At 40.9% G+C, this 6,000-nt stretch overlaps 1 non-coding gene across 1 annotated transcript; it reads left to right on the top strand.

The window, feature by feature from the left end:
* The first annotated feature begins 3,410 nt into the window (after positions 1 to 3,410).
* LOC141621314 (small nucleolar RNA R71) lies at positions 3,411 to 3,519 on the top strand. Its single transcript, XR_012532219.1, has one exon. It is a non-coding gene; the product is annotated as a small nucleolar RNA R71 (small nucleolar RNA).
* Positions 3,520 to 6,000: the final 2,481 nt, after the last annotated feature.

Here is a 6,000-nt window from a genome sequence, read left to right as displayed (position 1 = left end):
CTCCTTTACGTCACCAGAGACGAGATAAGTGGTCACTACCACATTCTCTGCTCCTTTCTTATCTTTGATCTCCAAATCAAACTCCTGCAAAAGGAGTATCCACCTCAAAAGCCTCGGCTTCGCATCTTTCTTAATAAAGAGAGTCTTCAACGCTGCATGGTCAGTGTAAACAATAACCTTAGAACCTAACAAATAAGACCGAAATTTGTCTAAGGCAAAAACAATAGCTAGAAACTCTTTCTCAGTGGTGAAATAGTTGACTTGAGCCTCATCCAGAGTTCGGCTCGCATAGTATATGGCATTCAAAGCTTTATTCTTTCGCTGTCCCAGGACTGCACCGATCGCATAATAATCGGCATCACACATGATCTCAAATGGGAGGTCCCAATCAGTAATTTGAATGATTGGCGCAGAAACTAGGGCCTCCTTTAACTTTGTTAAAAGCGACATGGCACTCATCAAGTAAATTCAAAGACAAAGACATCCTTAAGGAGCAATTGTGTAAGTGGTTTAGCAATTTTTGAAAAATCCTTAATGAAACGCCGATAGAAACCAGCGTGACCAAGGAAACTCCTCACTCCTTTAACATTCACGGGAGGAGGTAATTGCTCAATCACCTGCACCTTTGCTTTGTCAACATGTATACCTTTATCGAAATCGATGCCCTAACACAACTCCCTCATTGACCATAAACGACACTTTTCCCCGATTTAAAACAAGATTAACATCTATACAACGCCGCATGACTTTATCAAGGTTAGCTAAACAACGATCAAAGTCACTACCATAAACTGAGAAATCATCCATGAATACTTCCATAATATTTTCTATATAATCAGAAAAAATCCCCATCATGCACCTCTAAAAGGTAGCAGGGGCGTTACACGATACCAAGGGCATTCTACGATATGCAAAAACACCCGTGGACAGGTAAAAGTAGTCTTACTCGATCGTCCGGATGAATAGGGATCGAAAGAACCACGAATATCCGTCTAGAATACGAAAAATTTGTTAGAAGCAAGTCTTTCAGTCATTTGGTCAACAAAAGGGAGGGGGAAATGGTCTTTCTTGGTGGCGGCATTCAACTGTCTATAATCAATGCACATCCGCCACCCTGTCACTACTCGAGTTGGTATTAATTCATTTTTATCATTTTTAACCACGGTAGTCCCTCCTTTCTTCGGGACTACTGAATCGGGCTAACCCACTTGGAGTTGCCAATCGTATAAATAATACCCGCATCAAGTAGTTTCATCACCTCGCCCATAACAACTTCTCGCATCTTCGGGTTCAACTTACGTTGACCCTGTCTGTAAGGCTTGTGGCCTTCTTCCAGCTCTATCCTATGCATACAAACATTAGGGCTTATGCCCTTAATGTCATCCAAAGAATAACCCAAAGCCTTCCTGTTTTTCTTAAGTACACACATCAAAGCAGACAGCTGGTCATCGTTAAGCTTAGAGCTAACAATAGCTGGGCACTGCTCCGTATCATCTAGAAAAACATACTTAAGATTATGAGGAAGTGGCTTACGCTCTGGCACCTTTACCTCTACAGCATAGACAGAGTCAGCTTCAATGGTGTAGCAAGTGTTCACCAAATTATCGTTGGCCAGGCTCAAAAGCATCTCATCTTCTTCTTCATTGAGCTCGTAGCACTCCATTGAGGCAACCAAAGCATCTGGCTCCTCAGCATTCTCCACTGTATTACCTGCACACTCATTTAAATGGGTTAGATCAGCTAAGGGATCCTTGGCTAAGGATTCCCTCCAATTACAAGTAACAACCCTGTCAACAATATCAATGGAATAACATGTATCCTCATCAGCAGGTTCAGTTGCCTTGTGAGCAAGACTGAACTCAATGGTGTCATCCCCTACCTCTAAGGTGATGGTTCCGCGTTTGACATCTATCACGGCCCATTTTGTATGTAAGAACGGTCTGCCTAAAATAATAGGTATCGATTGTCCTCTCGCAATGTCCAAAACAACGAAATCGACAGGAATAAAAAACTTACCCACTCGAACGGGTACATCCTCTAAAACACCTATAGGTCTCTGAGTTGATCTATTTGCCATTTGAACGGTAATATCGGTCACCTTGAGTCTACCAATGTTTAACCTTTCGCAAACAGAATATGGCATGACACTAACACTGGCCCCTAAGTCACAAAGGGCCTTTCCAATTACGTGGTTACCTATAGTGCAAGGAATTGAAAAACTACCCGGGTCCTTTAATTTAGGTGGCACATTAACTTGTGAAAGAGCATTATATTCTTCCACAAACGCAACATTACCATCATCACGAAAATTTCTCTTACGATTCAAAATATCCTTCATAAATTTAGCGTAAGAGGGTACCTGGGTAATTAAATCAGTGAAAAGAACTGTTACCTCGAGATTCTGGACCATCTCCAGAAACTTACCAAACTTACGCTCCAGCTTAGTAACCTTCAGACGCTCCGGATACGGGATCGCAACACGGCCATAGGATCGGTAACCTTCGGCTTTTCGAGGTTTAAAACCCCGTCAAATCATCAATGAGTGAAGAATAATGCGGACTAGTTGACGGATTTGCATCCTGCTCGGAGTTCGATCGATCGATCAGTATGAGTGGTCGATCGATCGGTATGAGTGGTCGATCGACCAAGTAAAGCCGGGCGTGAACAGTTCTGTCGAATTGACTTCGTCAGTGTCTCGATCGATCGATCGAGGATGTTGGTCGATCATTTGGATGTCTTTGGTGTGAATAGTTTCGACCAGAAACTATTTTATCTCGACACTTGATCGATCGATCGGGAATGTTGGTCGATCGACCGTCATCGGCATTCAGATTTCGTTTTGCACCGAATTTAAACGAGCTTCTTCGTCATTTCCCGAGTCTTCCTTTGGCTTGTCGGGACTTTCATAAGAAAGGCCACTTCTGAGATTGATGGCATTGATCGTCTCAACCGGCCCTTCACATTTGCTTGAAGAATTAGCAGCTTGCTTAGCCTACATATTCTCCAATTGTTTCACAAAATTCCGTGAGGACTCAATCCCGGCTGCTTCCATATTCGCCACTTGAACCAAAAGGAGTTGGACCATCTCTTTCAATTTCTCGATCTCATCTGAGTTTTGAACAGGAATTTCGACTCTCTCCTTGGAAGCTTCAGAAATCTCGAGCTTCTCGAGACGGGTAGAAATGGAAGTTATAAGTGTCACAACAGCAGTCATTTCTTCACTTTGCTTTCGTGACTTTCCACGTGAACTTCCAAACTCAGCTTTATGGACTGCCATCTCCTCGATAGTGTTCCAACCTTTACTTTGACCGGTATTGTTTTGAAACCTGCCATTAGCAGCTGCATCCAAGATGACCTTGTAATCATCATATAAAGCATTGTAAAATAGGTTGCAAAGATACCATTGCTGGAAACCATGATGAGGGACAGCTCGGACCAAACTTTTGAAACGTCCCCATGCTTCACAAAAATCTTCGTCGGCTCCTTGCTGAAAACTCGTGATTTTACCCTTCAAGGCATCAGTCTTTGAAAGTGGGAAGTACTTCTTGTAGAAGGCTAATGCTAAAGATGTCCAATCCGTGACTCCAGCTGCTACCCTATCGAGGTAGCGGTACCAATCTCGCGCCGAATCCTTCAAGGAGTACAAGAACATAAACCCCTTTACTTCATCTTGAGTTACCCCAGCCGGTATAGGTATGGAACAGTAATAGTCTGTGAAAGTTTCAATATGCTTCAAGGGGTCTTCATCTGGCAAACCCGCGAACTGATTTCGCTCCACTAAATCAATATAAAAGGAACGAAACTCAAAATTACCGGTAGTAGGGGTAGGTAACTGGCGCCCCTTTGGAAGGTGGTGCTCCTTTGGCTGAAAATTATCATATATTGTAGCCATAATTTCCAAAGTGAGAGTACTCAAGTCTTCCTCTCAAAAACCTGTCTTCTAACTGTGCAAAAGCAAAACTAGAAGCAAAGGTAAGCAACGGCCTCAAGGCACCAAAGTTCCCTGAGACAAGAAAAATAAACTAAAATAAGGCAAACAAAATTACACCGTCTCCCCGGCAACGGCGCCAAAATTTGATACCGTCGTTTAGTACCAAAATTAAATTTATAATTCCAAACTAAAACTATAGCTAGTGATAGTAAGGGTCGAACCACAGAGAGACAAGGTTGATTTTGTTTGCTATTTTTCAGTCTATAAAAGTAACAATTAATTGGGGGTTTTGAAATTGGTTGATTAACTGGCTAATTGCAAAAATGAATATTCTCAACAAGATAAAAAAAGGGATCGGGAACTTTGGTTCACCATGGCAAAAATCAGGTCAGTAAGATAGCAAAAGTCTTACGAAACGGTCTCAGGGAAAATAAGCTACCCTTTCGATCAAAGCTCAAATAACCTCACGGTCTATCAATTCCCTAGAATTTATCAACGCTTTCGCTCAAGAAAAATTCCAAATCTAGCGATAATTCAAATTACCAATTTTTCAATCTAGTAAAGAAATTTATCAAAAGATAACTAAACCAATACGGAAGAACTCATGCTACACAACAATCCTAATTTAATACCATGGCTCCCCTTGTTCCCAATCAAAGAAATTACCTACGCATAATTATAACTATTCTAACTTCGAAATTAATAATAAAGAACAAATTTGACATATTGGAATCGAACTAAAACAAAAGAGAAAGATTCAATTGCTGAAATTAATTGATGAAAACAAGAATCAAAATAACAAAGAAATTAGGAAGAGAAAGAATTGCAATGAAAGCTTACTAATTAAATTCAAGAACAAAGTATCGAAATCAAAGGGTTCTGTCTTCAAGCTAGATCTAAAAACTGAGTTTTTCCAGAATGAAAAGGCATAACCTAAAAGTTGCTGCGTTCTACTGATAAAAAGATACTGAAAGTTAATTACAAGTTGGGCTTTTAAAAGTCTAACACGAAGAAAAACGTGTCAGCTCGAAAACTGGTCGATCGACAGGCCAGAGTGGTCGATCGACTGAATATGCGAACAAGAGCATCCCGATGAGCTTTGGTGGTCGATCGATCGAACAAAGCATTGTTGATCGATGAATATCTTTGTGTGCAAGAGCTCTCTTGTTCCTTCCAATCAACTCTTCACTCCTTTGCACGCATCCCAAGGTGAGTGAATACGACTCTCCTTCTTCTTGGCTTCCTTAAACTTGCCTCCGGAGGACAAATTAGGCTTGATTTAGCTTACTTCCACTCGTTCCTACAATAAATCATAGAAAATGCAAAGTAAACCATTTCGGGAGAAATAGTAGCCTTAAGCTATCAATTATGCGTGGAAATACGTGCTAAAACCGCAGATAAAGTGTATAGAATATGCACGTATCAATGGGTCAACTTAATGTCACTAATATGACCTTACAAATGGTTGATCGTTCTAATAAACACCCTTTAGGTGTCTTAGAAGACGTTCCAGTTAGAGTAGGGAAGTTTTTCGTACCAGTTAGATACTCAGGTACCTATCATCTTGGGGAGACTATTCCTTCGTACCGCAGGGGCGGTTATAGATATTCGACATGGGAGACTGACACTAACTGTTGGGTATGACACTTATTACATTTAATCTTGATCATGCTCTAAAACATCCCATGTTAGAGGAATATTGTCATAGAATTGATATGGTGGATATGACTACTGATGAATGTCTTGCTCTATTTTTAAACAGGGATCCTCTAGAGATTGCCCTTCTGTCTAACGCTGCTGATTTCAGGACAAGTTCATGGAGCAAAGAAGTGGACGAGATGGAGAAGCTGTTGACTGGAGCGGAGTGCAAACTGCAAAAGGTGTATAGCTTAGGTCACCCCTCTAAGATTACCAAGGTCAAACCTGAACATAAACTCCTCCCCTCTCATCTTAAATATGAATTTCTAGATGATAAAGAGATGAATTCTGCAATTTTCAATGCTAGCCTAACTAAAGACCAACTATATGCTTTGTTGGTTGTTTTGAAAAGACATAAAAAGGCAATTGGG

The sequence above is a fragment of the Silene latifolia genome, chromosome 1 (genome assembly GCF_048544455.1).
Source record: "Silene latifolia isolate original U9 population chromosome 1, ASM4854445v1, whole genome shotgun sequence".
NCBI lineage: Eukaryota > Viridiplantae > Streptophyta > Magnoliopsida > Caryophyllales > Caryophyllaceae > Silene > Silene latifolia.
The sequence above is the reverse complement of the archived record's forward strand: the minus strand, read 5'-3'. Positions and strand labels throughout refer to the sequence as shown.